This window comes from Manacus vitellinus, unplaced genomic scaffold (assembly GCF_001715985.3).
Source record: "Manacus vitellinus isolate BGI_N305 unplaced genomic scaffold, ASM171598v3 scaffold_3_pilon, whole genome shotgun sequence".
In the NCBI taxonomy this organism is placed as follows: Eukaryota; Metazoa; Chordata; class Aves; order Passeriformes; family Pipridae; genus Manacus; species Manacus vitellinus.
Window position 1 is genome coordinate 18,660,475 of NW_021940535.1, and position 11,383 is coordinate 18,671,857.

The 11,383-nt window shown below is 39.2% G+C and overlaps 1 protein-coding gene across 1 annotated transcript in view; it reads right to left on the minus strand.

The window, feature by feature from the left end:
* The window catches only part of KAT2B (lysine acetyltransferase 2B), a 31,338-nt gene extending 27,567 nt beyond the window's left edge, over positions 1-3,771 (minus strand). Inside the window, exon 1 of the mRNA XM_025895387.2 lies at positions 3,649-3,771. The gene's annotated coding sequence lies outside the window, so the exon portion shown is untranslated. The remainder of the gene's footprint in view (positions 1-3,648) is intronic.
* Positions 3,772-11,383: the final 7,612 nt, after the last annotated feature.

The window sequence follows — 11,383 nt, forward strand, 5'->3', positions numbered from 1 at the left end:
AGCAATTGTTTCCACTTAAGTGAACATTTATAATACAGTATCTTAGGAGGATGGCTATCATTAGCCTCCTTTAAGGACAAATATTCAGCATTCTAGGTAGAATAAAATGATTTAATTTCTGTCCTTGAGACAGGCATGAAGGGTTAATATTCCAAGCTGTCTGCCCTGATGTTTAAAAGTAATGACTAGCCTCCTAGATGAGCTTTGCATTAGAAACTGATAACATTGTAAAGAAACTTTGCATCAACTAACAAATGAATAAAATATCACCACAGGAAGCCATTTCTATACAGTATCCATAACAATACTAAACCTTGACTACTTAGTGGCCATGTTTAAACATTTTATTAAACTAGACAATTATTACCCCTACTGTGAATTTAAAAGTACAATAAGTGTATTAACAGCATGTATTTAGTACCTGTTACCATTTCCCATAAAGACACCAGAGTTTATACATCAGCCCAACAAACTATTGTTTTTTCAGATGTTCACAGCTCATTCCCGAATTCTGTGGCCATTAGTAAACCTTCTGTTAAAATCAAAGTTTTAGAACACTGATATCAAATACTGCATTACTCTTGACTAGAGTTACACAGTCCCAGTCACATGCACTGCCCAGCTGGTACACCCTTCCTCAGCTGCTGTCATGCCTGAAAAAAAAATTCAAATATCACATGTATAGATTGCTACAGCATGCAGAGGAAACAAGTAGAAATAGCAAAGGTCTGTACTGATACAAAGACCTGCAAATTCAATAAGCAAGTACTGCAATTAGGAACAGTGAAAAAAGAGGAATGTGTCCAAAGTCTACCTCAAAATCAGTGTGTACATAAAAACACTAGCAATGTATATTGGACAGACAAACCAAGAAATACCCAAATATGCTTGTGAAGGTGCATAGCAGGAACTGAAGGCAGTGCTAGGGAAAAAAAAAGGGGTTGAATGTGTATACAAAGTATTAGCATATTAATTAACTAGTTTTTAAAGTGATTCAAGACTGAAAATGTTTACCAACAGAAAAATAAACCCTGTAACACAGGAAAAAACAATCAAATACAAAAAAGAGTCTCTAACTCCCCAACACCTGGTCTTGAGGCTGGCAGGAAGTGAATTCTCCCAGCACCCAATTCAGTCACCACTTCACAGCAACATATCACCCAAATAAAAGAAATATTCATTAGAACAACCATATTGAGCCAAGTTGTGGGGCTGAGCACCAAAGAGATGAATACAAGTTGTAGGTAAGTAGACTATAAATTAATACACACCATTAAATAGATTTATGCACCAAAACCTGCACTGGCTTGAAGATCAAACCACACTGCCAAAAAGAGACATCTCAAGCAAGACAAGTATCTAGGATTACCTTATCTTTGAAAGAAAATAATAAATCTTAAAAAGGGGAAAAAAAAAAAAAAAAGAACATCCTACATTTTACATCAGGTACAACTTTAACCAGTACAGGAATTTCTACATCGCTATGTCAAAGGCTTTCCAAGGAGGAGAAAATTCAGCACAGATAATCTGAAGCCTACACACCTTGTCCTAAATTTGGTTTCAAAGGTGTTCAGCAGGAACACACTCATTTAGAGGAGATGAATAGGAAAATTATCTTGGAAAACACCACTGGAAGACATGTTTTTGCCAGTAGTATGAGGAAGCACACAGTAACTCATTTCAGTTATTTCAAATGAAACATCTTCCTCATTAGCTGCGGTCAGAAGAATAAGAAACTTTAACTTTCCTAAAAAGAGCAGTAAATAAAAATACAGTTTCTTCCATAAAGTACTTTTACTGGTTTTACACTACTGGGTTTCCCTTGTTCCCTAGGTAATGAGTGAAGACCAAAACCGGCCTCAGCCTTTAGAAAAGTGAAGTTTTCTACACAAATACATAACATCCACAAATTCTGCTGAAGAACAGAGAACTGACAGGCACATCTTGCTACTTTAAAAGAAAATTAAAAAAAAAATAAATAAAAGAATAAGCTCTTTCTTCAAAGGCCAGGAATTAAAGGGATGGGTAACACAAGCCACCTCAACCACATAAACAGAAGCAGCACGGAGAAGCTATGTGATGAAAAGTTGGAACTAACTTGGTTAAAGTGACTAAATTTTCTGGGATGCCATGCATTTCTTAATCTCCTGCAAGGAAACCCAGAGATTGGGAGTATCAGGAAAGGAAAGAACTGCTGAAAAGCCTAGAAATAAATTGCATGTAATGAGAGCATAAAAAGAATAGAGAAGAAATGGAAACAAACCCCAACTTAAAAAAAAAAGTATGCCATACAAACTGCAAGATTATTTTTCAAAACTAAAAAAATAAATCATCTATTGTGAAGGTTTTAAATTTCCTTTTTCTTATTTCACTGTCCTAAGTTTTGGACAGCAACAACAATTAAATAGCAACTGCTCCTTTTCAATTAGTTCTGAATTTTATTTTAGCTCAATTTTTATTTGATATTTGCTAAAAAGGACATGTATCAGTTGGAACAAGTCTAGAGGAGGGTGACAAAGGTGATCAGAGGGGTGTAGCACCTCTCTTATGAGCTGGGAGTATGGAGAAGAGAATGTTCCAGAGACACCTCTGAGCAGCCTTCTAGCACCTATAGGGGCCTACAAGAGAGACAGGGACTTCTTATAAGGACATGTAGGACAACGGGTGATGGCTTTAAACTGTAAGAGACTAGGTTTAGATTAGATATAAGAAAGGTTTTTTTACAATGAGTGTGGTAGAAAATTGGAACAGGTTGCCCAAAGAGGTAGTGGATGCCCCTTCCCTGGAAACATTCAAGTTCAGGTCAGACAGGGCTCTGAGCAACCTGATCTAGTAGAAGGTGCACCTGCTTTAGTAGCTGTACCTGCTTAGTGCAGGAGGGCTGGACCTTTAAAACATCCCTTCAAACTCGAACTATCCTATGATTGCAATAAATACAAAAAAAGTCATCAGCTTTTATTCTGGATAAGTATAAATTCTTAAAATAATTACTACAGTAATTCACCACTATTTTTCAGGCTATGTGGGTAATAAATTGTTATTTATTCTAAGTCTGAAAAACAAAATCCCCAAAACCACAACAGCATTTAACAGCGGATTTTGAGCAGTTGTTTCCAAGATATGCAAGCTGTCTGCACATAACTTAGACAATGCTAAGATGTACAACCTAGGTATTATTTTGTGCGACACAGAAAAGGCACAGTTGTTTTGGTAGGTAGGAGTACCTGCTTTTAAGAATATTTTATACTTAATTCTAAAATAAGGAAACCTAATACAGCTTACCAAAGAGTCATTCATGTGGTATCTAAGGCAGCTGACATAAATCTGAGTGAGGTTAATGCATATGTAACACAAAATATTAAAAGTGCAATGGGGTAGCTTAACAGTGCTTTTGCATTTTAACAGCTTTGAATGTCTGTGTTGTTAGAAGTTTTACCATAGCTGAATTTATTCAAAACTAATTTTAGGATATTTCTATGTTAAACATGCTTCTTAAATATTAAACATATTTAACCAAAGTTATTGACATTTACATCTAACCGTAATCTCCACTTCTAGGTCTTGGCGTGGCATCTTGACTTTCATCTCGCCAAAGCAGAGATTTCGGGGCATGGGTGCACGGACTGCAGGAGAAAGGGAGACACTTACCCAGAGTGTGGCTGCAGCTGCGGCAGGGCTCAGCCAGGCTGACAGCCGCCTGCTGCAGCTCGGCCCGGGGCGGCGTGGGAGGCGGGTTGGGGTTCTTCCAGCCATTGCATTTACAGGATTCCTCAGCCTGAAATCAAAGCAAAGGGATATCGATCAACGCTGTAAAACACAGGAACTTGATGATAGCGTGTTATTTCAAAAGACATAAAAAGAAATACAAGTTGTTGTTTGTTGGGTTTTTTTTAATTACAAGACGCTTTTTTGGGGGGGAAGGGGATTGATGTTGAGGGGAGGGGGACTTGGGGTGTTTTGCTGTTGTTTTGCCCGAGTTTGCATTTTTATCGACCGCATTACTGGCCCTTGAAATAGTCAGAAACAGAATAGTACCCCAAACAGAGATATTAACACAGTTATGGTAAACAGAATACACACACAAACCCTGACTAATTCCTTTAGAGAAAGCCCTCACACAAGTGAAAGAAGTTTTCAAACATTGACTGGTATATGCCACTGAGACAGTTTTAATGATTTAAACACAAACAGGTTACCTAGCAGGAAACACATTAATCACTGCCTCATCAGCTACACCGGCAACAAGGAATCATGCAACTGAAACCAAGCCCATGACAACCCAAGCAAGGGTTAACCAATGCTGAAATAACAAAACAATAACTGCACTATTGGAGAATGCTGTTCAAGGTAAGGCTTGGCCACAAAGGCAAAAGATGTCAAAGACACTTCCACTGTAACCTGCTGCTTTCCCTGGAAAGTTTGTTTACACTCACTGAGTGTGAAACATCAGCAACAGACTGCAGCTAAAAGGGAAGATCATGAAGGGAGAGGTTGTGACTTTGGTAATCATATCTCAAATCACTCAGAAGTTCAAAGCTCGGATTCCAGTTATCCAAAGAACAGCTTTAGAAGAGGGAATTTCCTTCTGCATATCCAAAAGATCTTATTTATTTTGATGGCAAAGTACTTCTAGCATCATTCACGCTCCTATTTGAAGATCTAATTGGAAGGAAAGTTGCTTTTCTACTGTTCAGAGATATCTGTGCACTGGGTTGTAAAAGGATACTCAGGAAATTGCACTGCCAAGACCTCAGTGAGGAAAGTATGCCAAGTGCTGCATAATATTTATGGCCGAAACAATCTTAGTAGGAAAAATTGTGATGTTAATATATCCAGCACCCATGTCATTTTTCAAAAGCGATTCTGCATACATTTAATGCAACCTATTTCAGGAATCTATTTCATTTTCCTATTAAGTTTCCAAATCCCACCCTACTTAAGGAAGAAGCACCCAGGAGAAGCAGAAGGGATCACAGCTTGACAGCTCCTAACACTGACAGTTTTGTAGATGGCTGGTAAATTGATCTTCTAAACTAATTTTAATATTCAGCAACCTGAGCACCAAGAAAACTGCTGCCTGCAGTTTGCTGAGCACCACACGATATTTTTACCATCTCTAGCACTTAAGCATTTATCCAGCTGGGCTCTTGGCCCTGAGTGCCATGGCTTCTGCCTGCACCCAGGGCAGTCTGGCAGGTACCAAGGGCCATGAGTGGCATTTTCAACAGCCAGAGCCACCAAGATGACTCAGAAATTAACCTGTAAGTGCCCAGCAAAACCACATCCACATATTTCCCTTGAAAAAAGAACAATCTGCAGTGCTTGAGCCTCCTGGCTCTCCAAACTCAGTGTATGGGTGCAGACCACCTGCCACCCCATGTATTCAGGAAGGTTTCAGAACGAAATGAGGGGAAGAATAGAACATTTTTTTTTTAAGTCTCATAAAATGCAATCTGAAAAGACTTAGAAAAAGAACATAAACTTCACCCATCATGTTTTCTATGACTAATATGATTGGCAGAGAACTGAAGGCAGTCCAATGCTATTTTAGCATTTATCTATTTTATTTAGCTATTTATCTCTTACAGTTTCACAGGCATTGAGCCAGTTTTACTTTTGTTTGTCATCCAGCCCTACAGCACCTCTTAAAATTTAATTACTAGAGAGATCAGTGACTAAGCGATACCTGTGTACCACAGATTGCCCTAGTGCAAGAACTTTGGACATCTGCAAGATGACTTGAAACACCATTTTCCATTAGCACCTCAAGCTAGACAAAACTGAGGCCAAATAAACTTTACACGTTTGTTTTGTGGGAAAGGACACGTTGTCATGAAAGTTTTTGCATTGAAAACAATGATAGAGAAACTGCTAGAAAAAAAAGTCTGAAAGTGAGATTATTGCCAAAGAAAATAAAAGATACAATTGTGAAAGAGCTGTCAAACAAAAAATGATTGAATATTATTCTAGGGAAGTAAGAGTTGATCCTTCCCATGCAGCTGTCCAGACAAATGTTTAACACTCTAAATTAATGACATAATATAATGCTTATTATTAATTGTCTTAAATCATGCCATAATGAAACGTGCCCTCAAACAAGGCACAAGCTTTTTAAGAGTTTTTTCTTTGAGTGGAGGCAGTATTTCACAGAAACTCACCAAACAATGTTTACTATCAAAGCAAAAAACTATAAACAGCGAGTAACTACACAAACTTTAGTGTCACACAATAATTAGCAGCAAAGCTGCAAACAGATACACGAATAGTGATAACAGCTTAGTTAAACTGCCAAAAATAAATATCAACCCACCCACAGAAGAATAAAAACAGCGTGTTCAACGGCAAATTTTTCTGCCCTCGTTGGTATTTCCTCGCCAGATCTTTTTGCAGCAGCTGTTAATTTGTATTGTTCAAATTATTTCAGAGACCTTTCTCAAACAACCACCAGGGTGTTTGGTTTTTTTTAATCTCTCTACAAAACACCAGAATCAGAACAGAAATGTTCTGTTAACCAAGGGGAAACAGAACCCAAAAAGGTCCTCTTTAAAACTTAGCTTTCACTGTAGCTGTTGACAGTGCAAGTATTTTGCAGTGAATATGCAATGTGCATTCCTCAATGGCTTAAACTGCTGAGTTGTTTTAAATCCTCCACAGCATTTTGTTCATTCAGACCTTTCTTTGACTATCTTCAGCTTTTTCCTTTATTGCTTTTTTTTTAATGTCACTCATCTGCTTTTCATTAGAAAATAAAGTATGACTTCACCTCCTCAAAAACTCAATTCCAGATCAAAACAGTTTTGAGGAGAGGAAGGAAAAAAGCATTTGAACTAGCATATCTAGTCCTTAAAGCCTTTTTTCTGGGACATTTGCAGAGCTTTAATAAATCCACTGGAGAAAGCTAGGGATGACTTCTGCCTTACCAAGGCCTTCAGCATAATGACTGTCATTTTTATAGGCCCAGGGATCATGAACATTGCACCCTCATTAGTGGTTTTTAATAAAATTGGGTGAGTGCAATATAATAAAACACAACAACTACACAACTGTTGCCTGCACTCTCCCTCCAAAAAAAACCCCAACCACAAAAACAAACAAACGGGCAGAAATTATGTACATTTTGCACTGCAAATGTAATATAATTGAAATATAAGTGAATTATAATTTCAATCTGGTTTGGGGGTTTTTTTGCTTTTTTTTTTAATCCTTCCATGTTCAGTTGAGTGTTACAAGGTGGGAAATCAAACTGTCCAGTAGCCCTAGGCAGGGAAATCTACAGGACTGGGTAAACTAAAGTTACCATTTCCTTTAGAATACTGAATATATTGATATACACTGAATATAAATGGACAGTGAAAAAATACAGCACATTTTACATGCCTTGCTAGTATTTTCATTTAGAAAGGAAACACATGAATGTTACAACATTGCACATCTTACTTCCTTTTAAGTGGATTCCAGGTGTCCAAATAATAAAGAATAAATGAAGAATGTTACAGTAACTTATGGACTTAAACATTCCTCCCCTTTTCAGACAGTGAAATGAGCCTAAGAACATGGAAACTTCAAGCTAACTTAATTATAAAGTAAAATACCCAACAGTTTTAAGACTGAGTTTCAAATAGCTGTTGTATTGGACTTTTCTTTCCAACTCAAAATCATACAGGTTGTCATGCTTGGTAACTGAGATGCAAAGCAGACTCAACACATTATACACACAAAACATTACAGATCTTTTTTATTTCCAGCAAGTATAATTACTCTAGAAAAAAATACTCGTCCTCCCAACACAAAAGCCATGTAAAACACCCTATAAGCTTTTTCCTGCAAGCAACAAGCTCAAATGGATGATTTCAAAGAACTCCACACAAATGATAACAAATACATTGATGAATTTAAAATACATTTTTTTCCCACTCAAACGTCCAGTACCCAGCAACCAGACAGCTAGACACTGCTTGGAGAGCCACTCATACATATCAGGAAATTAGCTGACCCATTTATCTTTAAAAATACAAAAAAATCAGTTCAATGGGCAGCTCTAAGGACATGCTGTTCATTTACTGATCAATCCAATTATTTCATTCCATGTATTTTCCAGTTTTACTTAGAGAAGAAAATTAGGCTACCATATAAAGCTTTTATTAATAATAGACACCCTGTTTCTACCTTGTAAAGTTAATGGTAAATTTCCTATTTAATTTAATGGAAGATGCTTTAATTGGGCCTGTAAGACACTGTAAAACAGATCTGCCCCAATACAAAAATGATTACAAGAAAGTTTTAGATGTCTCGTATGTCTCCTATACACTTGTGCAGAAAATAATCTAAATACACATTTCAAGCTGAGCTTCAAGGAGCTCTATACAGAGCCCAGCAGTAACATGGTCAAGTCTGCCTCATCTTAATCTGCCTTGTAAAAATCCTTATGAAAAGGTGGTACAAGTTTACCTTATGAACTCATGTGTGGGAAAATTCCATAGAGGTCACTCAAGGATTATAAGTGGGAAGAAGTGCTTCTAGCAAGGGTCAGCAGATGGTCTGGAGCCTGGGACCCAGAGTTTACTCAGATCTGTGGCTCACCTGCTGCAGGTCTTTGGCCATGTCATCTCATCACAACCCTTCTCACTCTGTGTACTTTGTTTATCTAAAGCACAAAGTCTTTCTTCAAGGAGGTATTATTACCTGTTACTTGTGCAAATGCCTTAGGCTACTGGGTTATAATTATATTTATAAACACCCAGGCATTACTGTAAGATACATAAAATGAGAAATAAACAACTTTACAGAAAACTTAGTGTACTAAAATAGTACATATTTCACCTTGTTTGTAAAAAAAACTCCCAGGGAGACTGGAGAGAGAGTTGTATTTTCACATACTGTAAACCAATAGGGAAAAAAAACTGCAGAGGAGTTTACTTTCGACATCTTCATTAAATATATGTACGTGTGTAAGTCACACAGTGCTGCTTTTATATAAAGTGCTGCAAGTTCGCATGCCTAATGCTCAATTTCACACTGAACAAAAACAAAATGATGTATGCAGCCATTCATACGTGCACAGATATTGCAAGTGCCAAATACGAAATCCCTCACAGCACACAGTGCTACTGTGTACCCCCAAAAGTCAAGAAAACTGTGCCAACTTCTAATATCTTGTTTAGAATGCCACCCTCCTCCTTGAAACCTGGGCCTTTTAAGAAGGTTTTTTCTACTCAAAAGAACCTGTCCTGTCACTTCCATCCAGACTTTCTGTCACAGGGGAACAAGTCAAGTGGAGCAGCCCAACACCTACAACTCTCTTCTGCAGTTCTTTTATCAAGAAAAAGAAGCAAACCCCCATTTGTCTAGCCTTGGTAACAGCTGCGCAAACTTCAGTCTCGTTCTGCTCAGGATACATGCATGCTGAACATGTCTTTCCCAGCAGGCTTTGTCCATGTTTCCTATGAAGAAAAGGAGTAACTTGTAAAAGGACCCCTCTTGAAGAAGGAGGTCCCTCACTTGGGGACCAAGCACCCTACTCCAGAGAAGTGCCTTTCACTCTCTTCTGTTCGATCTTTCTGCTATCACCAGTGAGACTCACCCTCTGCATGGTCACTGACCTCTCCACCTTCATCCCCAGTAAACAGATGCTCCTTGCCTCTGTTACTCTCAACATCTCTGAAATTAGGCTCCTAATAAATTCTGCATGCTGAATCTTGCAATGAAATTTATGTGGAAGAAGGTGACTGACACTAAGGACGCCATTACATATTTTAGCACTCCAACTTGTACAAGATCCAATATGGTCACTACTTGAATGAACACAGACATCCCCAGTGGAGATGGCATAAGTCTTTGCCTTCTCTTAACTGGCCTGCATTCACGCACAGAAACACAAAACAAATGGAAGAGAAGTTGCAACTCAAAGTAAGAAAAAGTTCAAAGTTACACTCTGCACTGCTACAGTTTCTGGTAAACCACTAATGTTACAAGCCAATAAATGTCATTCTGGAGCACCTGCCAGGTCTTCCAGAAGGAAAATAAAACATTCTTCCATCCTGCTGCATCCTTCCCCCTTTATCCCATAGGAGAAACTGTGTGGTTAGTTTACAGGGAGCTTCCCGTCTGCCCACCTGTTTCTGTTATGAGACCTGAAAGCAAGGTGCCTGCCACTGAATTACTGAAGTCAAATACCAAAGTTAGAGTTTGCATTCTAATCTTAATACAAAACAGTGTTTAGTGCTGGCGCTGTGCCTACATCCTAGCAAGAGGAAGAGGCCCTGGTGTGCTCCCAGACATGGGTCCTGTTCCATTCATCACTGGAATGCCAATGGGACATGCATCCAGGACATGTCGTGGATGAGGGCCAGCAAGGACACCCCAGCAGAAGACTGACAATACAAGTGGTCCCCAATCTGCACTCCAGCACCAGAGTCCTGTGAGAGGAAAAGAGGGGCTGACAGCAGGCCACAGCATGCCCTCCTCCCATCTGAAATGGTATGTGTCCCTGACAACAAGGCACTGTGACAGCACATATGTGAGGCCAGTGAGTCCCCAAAAAAGCAAAGGGTTTGGGAAGAGACAAGGCTGCCTGCACTTCCTTATAGCACAGCCACCTCTGTGGGGCAAAGCACTATAGGAGAAAGCTTTAATCCTCAAAAACATCATCTGGAGACACATCAGAGGAAGAAAAAATGCACCAATCAAGGAAGAAAAAAGCAATTCAAGCACACACTCATTTCTCTAGCAGTCCATGAAAAATTTACCCACTCCACAACCAGCTACGTTTAACAGCAAGTCTTAGTAACATTAAAATATAGGGGTGCAAAGGAGACTCAACACTGGGAAAGCTTCAATTCATGGCACCCAGTCTGCAATGAGGGCCACAAGGTTCAAGTACACAAACTGCTGACACCAGTGTAATCTTGCAATGTCCCAGCTATGTGCCAAAGCTGAAGCGTAGGTGGCTGCACATTTGGAAACAGCTAAGTAACTGCAATATGTGTAATTTGCCCTCCTAGGACAGCATTGTGGCGTGCCTTCAGCATACAGTTAAAGCTCCTCACACCACCACAGGACTACAGAGCCATACAGTGATGTTTCCTCTTGTATGTTAGCATTTAGTTTGGCCTTTCACTTAACATCTGCATGCGGAAGAGAGAAAATAAGACGCACATTTCTCACAAACAGCTATTCTTCAACTCTGAAAGCATTACTAGAGGATTTGACATCAGCACTGCCAATCTCAACATGTCAGCACTCCTGTGCATCCAGGAATTGCCCTGACAGCAGCAGCGCAGTCCGTGTCCTGAGCTCCCTGGTCCTCTCCTGCACCCCGCACGTGCGCACAGGCGACAATGCCCGCGGTCACTGAGCTCCGGAGGCGGGAGCGACAGCTCTCACC